Raw genomic sequence first — 10,872 nt, forward strand, 5'->3', positions numbered from 1 at the left:
AATACACATCTCCAACCAAATCAATTCCCAATTTAATGTTTGCTCAGTACATTAAGGGAGTTCATTACATGGTAGAGATTGTGTTAAGATGTGTGTTGCTTAACAATATTTTCAAGACCACAGAACGCACTCATCAAGGTATTGAATTGAACTAAATTGAACCTTCAATAATGTTGAGCCAAACTAGCACTTTTAAGGTGACAGAATAGAATAGAATAATTTCTTTTTCCAGATCTTGGTTTTGAACACCATTAAAAAACATTGTGTTCATGTCCAAACTTGACTGCAGCAATGATCTAAAGGCAAACAATTGACTAATTCTATTTGGATTGACAGAATAGCCTAAATAGCAAACTAATAAGAAGCATGGGTTTTATCACACTGACACCCCAATGGATTTATCCTAGTACCGTTACCTTTTTTATACTGAAATTACTATTGATCATACTTTTCAATCATTGCATTCAATTGTAAAGTGATAGTTCACCTCAAAAGTGGTCTACCTCAAAAGTGGTCTAATGTTGAGAAGAGTACACATCCCATCCCAGCTATATGGCTCAACCCCAATGAATGGGAAAGAAATGTACCATCATCTCATGTCAACACTGGAACATCTTGTTTGAAAATGTCTGACAAACTTTGATTTTGTAGTGAATTACCACTTTAATGCTCCAGTAATGTAAACGTAAACATACTTTATACATGCATAACTCCCTGGCAACTATTTGAGAGTGATTTGCGGCACTCTAAAGAAGATTGATGAGAAAGCAGCTCTCAAACTCATTTAAGAACTCAGTCATGATGATGTTAATTAACCTGGAGACATCTCATCTGCCACTTGATCATTCCAGTGAGAGTTTGATGGCTTTTAATGCTTCCAAAGAAGCACTTCACCCATCACTCAACTCTACCTAGTCATTCGAGACACTCATAAAATAAAAGTGTAATTTTCCCCTCCCTGCATCAATTAAGCTTGCGTCTCACATTCTTGCTTAAAAGTTTGTACGTTCTGTACACTCCGGTGTAATACAATGCATCCCCTTTGACTCTGTACAGCAGCATAAAATAACAGTCATTAGCCATTTTCCTATATTCTATCTTCTTGGGTTATACATTAGTCTATATTTGGAAGACGTCTCCTTTCCACAAATATTATGAAGCAATGTCCCTGTAGTGAAAGCTCATAGAAGTTGAAGACCAGCTGAGAACATTATGTCCACAAACCCCATTGATTTAACGGAGAAACCATTATGAGATGCCATCAAAGAAACGCTGTGATTTGCCATTTCAACATAATTCACAATAATAATTACCTGTCAAACATCAAACTGTGTCAGTTACTGGTAATTGCAGTGTTGCTGGAGTGGTGGATTATCGCAGATTCCACCGCCTAGGCTCTCAAAGATGTTGACAGGCTTTGATTATAGTTACATGGAATGTTATAAGCGATGCCTCACTGAAAAGCTAGAATATAAAGTACAGAAACGACAATCATTTGAGATGAAAGTTTTAAAAACAAAAGTATTTTTGCTCGCTAGGCCTAGAAAGCCAAAGTCTCTCTCTCTAAATCATCTATCCCTTTATCTGAGGGATCAGTTTAGAAAGAGCCGACTAAATGACATGCTCTTCACTGATAACCTTTTCTCTGCTTTCTTCTTTAAATGTTTTCTAACTTAGTTTGGAGATAAAGTCACGGCTTTGATCTTCAAGCTAGCTTTTCGAGATGGAATTGGATCCCTAGATTTCTGTAGTCGCTTAGATTCAGAATTGTTATTAATTTCCTCGCTTTTTTAAACCATTTACCTTTAAAAACTGGGAGCTTAATAATTCAACCACACAAGCCTCATTGGTAACAAAGACCTTGTTGCGGGCACAATAATGCAAACTAACTAAACAAATAACAAGGCAAGGCAACTGTTTACCGCTGAACATTGTTGTGGTTAATCATATTCTGATGCTGTGCTCGCCCATCATAAGGTAGCTACTATTTTAATTATTGACTCGTCACTGTAATAACATCCCTCGCATCCTGAACTGAGGGGGATGAAGGGGGAGGGGGTCATATCCACAGATCCATCAAGCCTAGATGTTCATTAGCCTACGAACAACAACATATTATCTGGAGCGAATAAAAAGAGAGGCTACATTAGCATTTAGATCATTTCAGTGCAAATGCGTGAATCGCAACACGTTGGGGCTATGATGTTGCTGCTCTGCGGTGCTGGAGCACTGTCATCCGGAGAGAAAGATGCTGGGATGCCAGGGTGGTCTGTTAGCCAGGCTGCCCATCATGCGGACCCCCACTGTGGCCATCTGTGTGTCTGTCCTCGTGGGGGCCGCATGGGGCACGGTGCTAGACCACTGAAAGCAGGCCAACTGCATGTGGCCAAACGTGGTCAATGCCTAAACGTGGAGGCGCCGCATGACGCCTGTAAACTAGGCTTCAGCACCAGGAGGAGAGGTGAACGGAGGGAAACAGAAGCCAAGGGTAGCTGCCATTAAAATGGCTGAGATGTTTATAACGCATGGTTCTGTACAGACATGAAATGGCCATTACCACCTCCAACTAAAGGATTAACGCTATGCATCTCTGTACTGTCTGGAAGTATGTGTGTGTGTGTGTGTGTGTGTGTGTGTGTGTGTGTGTGTGTGTGTGTGTGTGTGTGTGTGTGTGTGTGTGCGTGCGTGGGTGCGTATCATTCTGACAAAGTCAATGAAGTCAGGCATCTCAACCTTCACTCATACTGTTAAGAGTGTATAGAGTAGTGTTAGAGAGACATTATTAAGGAACAACAGCACACAACAAAACAAAACTAAGATCCATTATCTCCAGAAGCAAAGCTGAAAAGACTCCCTTGGCTCAAGTATATTGATCAAACACACAACAAAACAATTCTACTCTTACCTAAATCAGCACAGATTAATGGTGCCAAAGGTCCACAGTGCATGAAAGAGAATAGAGATACACAATAATTAGACATGTCCATCTAACACACAGACATTAATACATAATTGAGATGTTTGAAATGTTCCCTTATTTTCCCGAGAGCTCAGTAATAGAATAAAAGCTATGTAATACTTCAAACATCAAATAGAAATTATTTGCGATAACAAAGAGCACATACATAAATGCCCAGCAGTGTTCCATTGACAGGTATTCAGGCTGAAACCTTGGGAAAAGCTCTCAGAAAGCCTCTGAAAGGCTCCAAATCATTAATTTTCGACTGGCAATCTGGGATACAATACAAAGGCCCTCATTTATCAAATAATCGTACGCTCAAATCTGGAGGCCTATATAGCTAAATCAAACCCTTTTTTCAAACCAGGTGGAGGCAATGTATGTTTTTTTTAACGTAATACACTAACAGAATGCTGTCATATCTTGATTATGCGGTCTTTCTGGGAAATCCTTCCTCCCTTTCTTTCCATTCCCTCATACTGTATCTGTAACTGTAAAGTGCCCTCTCCTTGCTTTTTCCCTCTTATCTGGCCCACTCTTTACTGTACATAATACCTGTGGTCTACTCAATTCTTTCCCTCTTTCTTTTCCTCTCCTCTCTGTCTTTCCCTATTCACTCTGTCCTTCTCTTAATAATTTCTTGTCCTGGCCTCTCTTCTTTGATTATATATGCACTTTGATACTACTCTTCCTTCTTCCTCGTCATTCCCTCTCTGTCTTCCTTTACGCAGTGCACTCTATCCTACTATTTCTCTCCCCTCCTACCCCCTCCGTGCTTTTCTCTCTCCCTTCCTCTCCTTCTCCTGACCTGCTTCCCATGCCCATGTCCTATCCAAGATGGCGTAGCAATCGGACGTGTGTTTTGTCTTGTCCCGTGGAAATATTGTTTTCCTCATTTTTTTCGTATATATTTCAAATATATTTTAATCTCACTTTCCATCTACGAACTGAATATACTCTCCTGCAACCCGCCTCACCCAATGTGGTACGGATCTGCTATTTTTATACTTTAGGACCAGAACCCCCATCAGTAGCTAGCCAGCAAACTAGCTACTAGCAAGTTGTCAGTTAACCACTGGTAGCGGTCTTCACTGTAAACTCGGACTCCAGCCAGCCTCAGCTCGGTCAATACCTGCCAGTCTGCACAGCGCGATATCAACCCAGAGCATATCGGACTGCTTTTTCTCTACCACATCTCCGGATTCCTACCGCAAGTTCTGAACCTTTACACCGGATCAGCACAGCTAGCTATCTGCAATCTGAGTGGCTACTCCTGGCTAACGTCTCTGTCCCGAAGCAAGCACCAGTTAGCCTTGAGCTAGCCTCGAGCTAGGCCCATCTCCCGGCTAGCCGAAGAGGTCCACCAGCTAATTATTGGGCTACAACACCTCTTTTGCCAATTGGCCTGGACCCTTTACTGCCGACACGGAGCCCCGCCGATCCATCACGACTGGTCTGCCGACATAATCGTCCGAGGTGGTTTCAACAGGCCCTTCCGTTGCCACGACTCCGAAGGCCCATCTGCTATCCCTGGCCCACTATATGTCTGAAACGGCGTGTCTCCAGCTCGCCTAGCGTAGTAGCGACTACTGAATCGGCTCCCTGACTCACCTATTGCTACTCATTGGACCCTATGATCACTTGGCTACACATGCCTCTCCCTAATGTCAATATGCCTTGTCTATTGCTGTTTTGGTTTGTGATTATTGTCTTATTTCACTGTTGAGTCCCCAGCCCTGCCCAATATGCCGTAGATAGCCCTTTTGTCCCCCCCCCCCACACATGCGGTGACCTCACCTGGCTTAACTCGTGCCTCTAGAGAACAAAACCTCTCTCATTGTCACTCAATGCCTAGGTTTACCTCCACTGTACTCACATCCTACCATACCCTTGTCTGTACATTATGCCTTGAATCTATTCTTTCAGGCCCAGAAATCTGCTCCTTTTACTCTCTGTTCCGAACAAACTAGATGACCAGTTCTTAAATACTTTAGCCGTACCCTCATCCTACTCCTCCTCTGTTCCTCTGGTGATGTAGAGGTTAACCCAGGCCCTGCAGCCCCCAGCACCACTCCCATTCCTCAGGCGCTCTCATTTGTTGACTTCTGTAACTGTAAAAGCATTGGTTTCATGCATGTTAACATCAGAAGCCTCCTCCCTAAGTTTGTTTTATTCACTGCTTTAGCACACTCCGCCAACCCTGATGTCCTAGCTGCGTCTGAATCCTGGCTTAGGAAGGCCACCAAAAATCGTGACATTTCCATTCCCAACTACAACATTTTTAGACAAGATAGAACTGCCAAAGGGGGCAGAGTTGAAATCTACTGCATACATAGCCTGCAGAGTTATGTAATACCATCCAGGTCTATGCCCAAACAATTCGAGCTTCTACTTTTGAAAATCCACCTTTCCTGAAACAAGTCTCTCACCATTGCTGCTTGTTATAGACCCCCCTCAGGCCCCATCTGTGCCCTGGACACCATATGTGAATTGATTGCCCCCATCTATCTTCAGAGTTCGTACTTTTAGGTGACCTAAATTGGGATATGCTTAACATCCCGGCCATCCTACAATCTAAGTTAGGTGCCCTCTATCTCACACAAATTATCAAGGAACCTACCAGGTACAACCCTAAACTCCATAACCATGGGCACCCTCTTAGATATCATTTTGACTATCTTGCCCTCTAAATACACCTCTGCTGTCGTCAACCATGATCTCAGCGATCACTGCCTCATTGCCTGCGTCCGTAATGGGTCCGCAGCCAAACGAACACTCCTCATCACTGTCAAATGCTCCCTAAAACACTTCAGAAAGCAGGCCTTTCTAATCGACTTGGCCCGGGTATCCTGGAAGAATATTGACCTCATCCCGTCAGTAGATGATGCCTGGTTGCTCTTTAAAAGTGCTTTCCTCACTATGTTAAATAAGTATGCCCCATTTAAAAAATGTAGAACTAAGAACAGATATAGCCCTTGGTTCACCCCAGACTTGACTGCCCTTGACCAGCACAAAAACTTCCTGTGGCATTCTGCATTAGCATCGAATAGCCCCCGTGATATGCAACTTTATCAGGAAAGTCAGTAACCAATATACACAGGCAGTTAGGAAAGCTAAGCCTAGCTTCTTTAAATAGAAAGTTGCATCCTGTAGCACTAATTCCAAAACGTTCTGGGAGACTGTAAGGTCCATGGAGAATAAGAGCACCTCCTCCCAGCTGCCCACTGCAATGAGGTTAGGAAACACTGTCACCACTGATAAATCTACGATAATCGCAAATTTCAATAACATTTTTCTGCAACCCCTGCAGCAACTTGCCCAAGCCCCCTCCCGCTTCTCCTTCACCCAAATCCTGACAGCTGATGTTCTGAAAGAGCTGCAAAATCTGGATCCCTACAAATCAGCAAGGCTAGACAATCTGGACACTCTCTTTTTAAAATTATCCGCCAAAATGCATATTACTAGCCTGTTCAACCTCTTTTTTTCGCATCATCTGAGTTCCCCAAACACTGGAAAGCTGATGCGGTCATCCCCCTCTTCAAAAGGGTGAGACACTAGACCCAAACTATTATAGACCTATATCCATCCAAAATCTCGAAAGCCAAGTTAACAAACAGATCACCGACCATTTCGAATCCCACCGTACCTTCTCTACCATGCAATCTGGTTTCCGAGCTGGTCATGGGTGCACCTCAGCCATGCTCAAGGTCCTAAACGATATCATAACCGCCATCGATAAAAGACAAAATGGATGGCACTGTGCTTTCGACTCTGTCAATCACCGCATTCTTATCGGCAGACTCAATTGCCTTGGTTTCTCAAATTACTGCCTTGGCTGGTTCACCAACTACTTCTCAGATAGAGTTCAGTGTGTCAAATTGGAGGGCCTGTTGTCCGGACCTCTGGCAGTCTCTATGGGGGTGCCACAGGGTTAAATTCTCGGGCAGACTCTTTTCTCTGTATACATCAATGATGTCGTTCTTCCTGCTGGTGATTCTCTGTTCCATCTCTACGCAGACGACACCGTTCTGTATACATCTGGCCCTTCTTTGGACACTGTTTTAACAAACCTCCAAACGAGCTTCAATGCTATACAACACTTCTTCCGTGGCCTCCAACAGCTTTTAAATGCTAGTAAAACTAAATGCATGCCCTTCAACTGATTGCTGCCCGCACCCGCCCGTCCGCCCGACTGGCATCACTACTCTGGATGGTTCTGACTTAGAATATGTGGACAACTACAAATACCTAGGTGTCTGTTTAGACTGTAAACTCTCCTTACAGACTCACATTAAGCATCTCCAATCCAAAATTAAATCGACTTCCTATTTCGCAACAAAGCCTCCTTCATTCATGCTGCCAAACATAACCTCGTAAAACTGACTATCCTACCGATCCTTGACTTTGGCGATGTCATTTACAAAATAGCCTCCAACACTCTAATCAGCAAACTGGATCACAGTGCCATCCGTTTTGTCACCAAAGCCCCATATACTACCCACCACTGCAACCTGTATGCTCTCGTTGGCTGGCCCTCGCTTCATATTCGTCGCCAAACCCACTGGCTCCAGGTCATCTATAAGTCTTTGCTAGGTAAAGCCCCGCCTTATCTCATCTCACTGGTCACCATAGCAACACCCACCCATAGCACGCACTCCAGCAGGTATATTTCACTGGTCATCCCCAAAGCCAACACCTCCTTTGGCCGCCTTTCCTTCCAGTTCTCTGCTGCCAATGACTGGAACGAATTGCAAAAATCACTGAAGCTGAAGACGTATCTCCCTCTCTAACTTTAAGCATCAGCTGTCAGAGCAGCTTACCAATCACTGTACCTGTACACAGCCAATCTGTAAATAGCACACCCAAATACCTCATCCCCATATTGTTAATTTTCTTCTTGCTCATTTGCACCACAGTATCTCTACTTGCACATCATCATCTGCACATCTATCACTCCAGTGTTAATGCTAAATTGTAATTATTTTGCCTCTTCATTGCCTTACACCCCTACTCTTCTACATTTGCACACACTGTACATAGATTTTTTTATTGTGTTATTGACTGTACGTTTGTTTATGTGTAACTCTGTGTTGTTGTTTTTGTCGCACTGCTTTGCTTTATCTTGGCCAGGTCGCCGTTGTAAATGAGAACTTGTTCTCAACTGGCCTACCTGGTTAAATAAAGGTGAAATTTAAAAAAATTATAAAAAATTTCAGTTTGCGTAGCGAGGAGCCATCGCTCCAGATTGCTGCCCAGCTACACATTGCCTAATGCAGGGGAATGTGTTTATTTTAGGCTGAGCTGGTGTGTGTGTGTGTGTGTGTGTTGCTGTGAGGTGGGAGATGTGTACACTCAGCAGGTTTCAGTAGGGCCTTGCCAAGCCCATCTGGAGTCAGCTCCACCACTCCCCAGTGTAATTACCTCCTTTGAGTACCCCTACTGTCCATCACATTGGCTGTGTGTTTGTGGGGTGTGTGTGTATTTGAGAGTGTGTGTGTGAAGGAGATTCTTGATGGGTGTGTGAGTGTGTGCTGTATGTTGAATTGTGGCTCCATTGGGTAAAAGAGTTTGTGTATGATTTGTGCGTGTGTGTGTGTGTCTGTGTGTGTGTGTGTGTGCGAGAGAGAGGAAGAGAGTGAATGTGTACTGTATTTGGTGGGTGATCAAAGGCATTTAACATTTCTGTTTGTAAGGCCGGCTGATCAACATTTCATCACACATTCACAGAGCCAATTAACATGCTCTTTTTGTTTCCCTCCTTTATGTAACCACCACAGTTTGAAGGAGGGGAAACTGTGCCCGGCCAAATTAATAACATAAATGCTCAAGCGGCCATGATCAAGTGTCCTATTAGGCCTGGCTAAATTAGTTATGTGTGACTGTGTTTCTCTCACGCTCAGCTCACTTTTTAATGAGCAATTTTATTTGAAAATGTCCGTTGACATGACACGAAACCAATTGCAGTCAGACAAAAGACAGAAGCGGGTAGTCTCATCGGGATCAATAACCTGTGGAAGGACTGATAGCTGGGTTATGAAACTCATCCACACCACTGTTGTTGTGATAGTGATGATGACCAGTAGCGATCTTAACATTTAAATCTTGGTGGGGTAAACTCACCCAATTTTTTTAGATGCCAGCAAAGCCACAACACAACACTAAACATTACATTAAATGCATTATAACGGTGACAAACGGTGCCCACAAACTGTTATGGCCTATATAAAGCTGTCCCAACTGCAGAGCTTTCTTTTCAGCACCATGGATTGAATCCTTACCACTGCTACACCTGGCTATCAGCGAAGCCTTGTCTGGCAGCGAAACAGTTCATTCAGCCTCATTTACTGCCTTTTAAAAAAAACATAGCTGATATGGCTGACTTGCTTAGTTTGGCTGACTTGCCATAGTTTGTACATCTCAAATGTCAGTAGAAACCACATTTGTACTGACATTTGAGATGTACAAACTATGGCATAAGGGAACGATGAGCGCATAAGAGGCAATCCGTAATTTCGATTAAGACATTAACGAGCGAGCTAGGACGGATGAGGTCAATAACTATTTGTTCAGCACGGTTGAAATGTACAGCGACTGAATTCAGAACATGGGCCGTTCTTACAGTATTCTCCCTGTACACCAAGTCAGAACCTTTAGGATAAATAAAGTGGTCATAAAAGCAGACAATGAAAGCTCTTACAATATTCAATGATCACATTTCTCTAAAACAGGCTATAGGCAAAATGTGTCATGTCAGAACAGTAGGCTACGTTAAGAGGGGGAAAGGGACCACATTATTAGGGTGAGGCACATGGGCAACTAACAGCTTACTACATAACATACACAAAGTATTACTTTCTTAGCTACAGTATACAAATCTCCCTGGCGTATTACATCAGTATGCAGCAGCATACAATACATTTTTGGACTCACCTTGTTTTTCTGTGCTCACTTGAACAGGAAGGTGGCGCGGCGGTCCTTCTTGTGGGCAAATTTTATCATCAAACTTTGTCATCAAAGTCTGTCATTCTCTGGATTTATGGTGCTTTCAAGACAACTGGGAACTCGGAAAAACAAGGTTTAATCATGATGTCAGTGATCTTGAGGTCGGAGCTCTAGAAAGAGGGCCGAGTTCCCCACTTGGAATTCCGAGTTGGATGACCGTTCAAAATGTATTTTCCCAGTCGGAGCTTGTTTTTTTCAGAGTTCCCAGTTGTCTTGAACTCACTGAAATCTGAGATTCTCCAGTTCCAAGTTTCTAGTAGTAAGAAGTTGTGCTGGATTGACAGCATGGCCAATGTATTCAACCTTTTCTGGCCCATGTAATGTTTATCCATTTAAACTTGGAAAAGATATCCTTAAACCCAGACTTGGACCACACACCCACTCCACTGAATAGCAGGCTAGTGATTGCTTTGCAATGCTTGCAGTTAGACACTGATTCCTTCCAAACCCCTTTGCGATTTCCAACTTGTTGTGTAATGTTTATGTCCAATGGCTGATGAGCACCGATACGTTTTAGCTATAATTTCAATTCATATGACATGGATTGAAAAGGATTTGCCAGTAGATTGTCGACTTGATTCATGATGAGGACAGCAAATTTTTGGAAAGTATGATGTTAACATGACCAGTCCAATCAAAGTTACAGTAGATATAACATGATTCGATGTCATTTTATCTGGGGCCAATGACCTTGAGCCTTTTTCGATGGGCACTCCTAATGTAAATCTATGGCAGCACCCAAGGGGCTTGAATTTTCGAGCTCTCCCTGTAGATTTTGTGGTGACGCAGTGTCCCCATGAGTGACAGAACACTGAGCCAATCACATCGCAACTAGAGAACATTACCAACCCCTTTGCTACGTATTTTCTGCTGGCTACCCCACCACCACAGAAATCACTGAGCTAGGCTGA

At 43.2% G+C, this 10,872-nt stretch overlaps 1 protein-coding gene across 3 annotated transcripts in view; it reads right to left on the reverse strand.

Moving 5' to 3' along the window:
* Positions 1 to 10,872, reverse strand: part of LOC115203975 (netrin receptor UNC5D-like) — a 327,175-nt gene that overhangs the window by 164,902 nt on the left and 151,401 nt on the right. The window lies entirely within an intron of this gene.

This window comes from Salmo trutta, chromosome 12, assembly GCF_901001165.1.
Source record: "Salmo trutta chromosome 12, fSalTru1.1, whole genome shotgun sequence".
NCBI classification, from domain to species: domain Eukaryota; kingdom Metazoa; phylum Chordata; class Actinopteri; order Salmoniformes; family Salmonidae; genus Salmo; species Salmo trutta.